The sequence below is a fragment of the Pterocles gutturalis genome, unplaced genomic scaffold, assembly GCF_000699245.1.
Source record: "Pterocles gutturalis isolate BGI_N339 unplaced genomic scaffold, ASM69924v1 scaffold23680, whole genome shotgun sequence".
Classification (NCBI taxonomy): domain Eukaryota; kingdom Metazoa; phylum Chordata; class Aves; order Pterocliformes; family Pteroclidae; genus Pterocles; species Pterocles gutturalis.
Window position 1 is genome coordinate 3234 of NW_010144068.1, and position 2442 is coordinate 5675.

The following is a 2442-nucleotide window of genomic DNA, read 5'->3' on the forward strand; positions in this document are numbered from 1 at the left end:
CCTGTCAGGTATACCCCGATCTTAACGGATGGCAGCAATTTTCTATTCAAATGGCAGCTGGAGTCTTAAATGAAAAGTAACTTCCACTCCTTGCAAATAAAAACTTCTTACTGCTAAATATAGGGGGCAAATAAATCAATACCCTGGGAAATCCTACCTCAAAAGGATTTTAAATCTGAAGCAGTTACTTGTTTCAGTAGTCTTTGTATATTGGTAAGACTAACAGAAGATGTCTTTGATGGCAAAACCAAAGGAAGTTGTGAATATTAATAAGATACAGGCAGCAGGCTGGGTGTGTGTGGGACCAGAGGTTTTGGTTACCCTGTCCTGCTGCTAAACCTCTCTTAAACACAGCGTATTGGATCTATCCTATATCTCTTACAAATGCTGCTCCTCTCGGAGGTGTGGAAGGGTCACCCGAAAGAGCTTTGCCTCTTTGCTTCTGCCTGGCAGGGAGCGGTGCGAAGGCAGGTGGTTGTGTCCCCCATTGCGTTGCCCTAGTGCAACAAGGGTTTCTCAAAATGCGGCAGGATTTGGGAATCCTTGTCCTTTCTGGTGACTTTTGTCTGCTAGATAAGAAAACGCCTACGTAGGTGCTACCTGCAGTTTCCTTGTGCTGTGCAGCACTTCCATGCTTCTGGGAACCACGTTCTGGCACGCGGGCAGCCGCAGTGAGCGTGCGTGTGGTTATCAGCACACCGGTAAGTTCCTGCTATGAGCTGTTAGCTGCCAGTCCTTCAGCCGGCATGCGGCGGTGGAAAGTACGTGCTGCTTTATCACTTGAAATCAGTTTATTTAAACCAGTGCTCCTTGAATGGTGTTCTGTGCTTTTGTAGTGAACTTGAGTGTCAGATGGGAGGAATGGAGAGTGCCTTTGCTCCTCCCTCGTGGTGAGCGGCAAAGTGGGGGGATGGGGGCAGGGACAGTGCTGGGGGTCTGAGGTAGGACAGGGAAATCTTACAAAATGAATGATATTTCGCTTCTGTCCCTCCTTCTTCCACTCCAAACCCAAGCTGGAGACTAAGGTGGTGTTTGGGTGGGACAGAACAGGGAAGATGACCAGGCCCTGTGGGTATAGGGTATGAAAGGAGATGACAGCAGTAGGGAAACCACTGTCAGGAAGTTACACGGTGACTGAAGCCATCGCTAAGGACTGGTGGTCGTGCTCATTTTGGTTTTTTTTATGGAGTGGGGTGTTTGGTGTGTTGGTGTTGTTGTTGTGACTTTTCTGTGTCTCAAGAGCTGCTGTCTTGGAATTGTTGTTTTCCTCTAAGCTGAAGGGTTTTGACCGCAGTGGCATGCACGTTGCCCCTATGGCCCCAGGGAAGGGAAAATCTTCAGGGTGGAGAGGGTATGCTTCCTGCAGGCTGGGGCTGCTCCCATTAATGTGCTGTCAGATGAGCACACGTGATTGCTGCCTCAAACCAGGAAGGACGTACTTTGGAAAACCAGGATCTTGCTGCCTCGCCTTCCTTCCTCTCTTGAAGGGAATCGTCAGGCTTTTTACCCAGGTTTTGGGTGTAAATAAACACTAGGATAGTTAGCTGAATAGGCAAACCTGTTTAAATGGTGGCTTGTCCCTAGGAAGGTGTATTTCCAGCCCTGACTTCTTGTTTGGTTTTGAGCCAAGGCACGTCTAAGGGAGGCATTCAGAACATTCCCTGTATAACTAACTGGCTTCCAAAATGTGCCAGCTAAGTCCAGTAGTTGGCAAATGGTCTGCAGGGGCCTCATGACAGCTTCAGCTGATCAGAACTGTGGCTGTTGCACACTCCTTGCTTTTCTCCTGTGCCGAGCTTGTTCTCGTCGTTTTGTTGTTTGTGTGCTCAGCTGGCTCAGATAGCTGCTAAAAGACTGTGGATGTTGGTGGGAGAGGAGGAAGGAGTGAGATACTGCAGTCCCAGTTCTGATGGATTAGGCTGCTGTGGTACCACCAGCTTAAGCAGCAGTTTTAATGTTGCTGTGAGTGGGTACAAAAGCTGCTCCTGCCGGAAGGGATGCTCCTGCCACCCCTCTGGGCCGCGTGTCCCCACTGCTCCTGTGTGTTGGCACAGATGTCCATCTCACCTGAGTTAGATCAGATCTTGGTCCAGCTAAAAACTGTCTCAGCAGACAAACCTTTGTGCTGGCTTAGCTTTCTGAGTGTTTTGGTGTGCAGGTCAAAACTGGCAATGTATGGCAGATCTCGTGCTGCCTGGTGAGACTGGCCGGCAGTGCTGCGGCTGGGTACCCGCCGTGCCTCCCTGCCACTGGGGCTGCTTGCTCTGACCAGGGTCCCGACCCTGTTCCTGTGCATCTGTGGACAGATGCTGGCTGAGAGTGACTGTGGAAGCATAGCTTAACTTCTGCTGCTTATGATCTGCCTTGCTTGGCTGTGGTTTCACAACAATGCCACCCCCCCCCCCCCCCCAAAAAAAAAAAAAACGCAAAAACAACCACAAA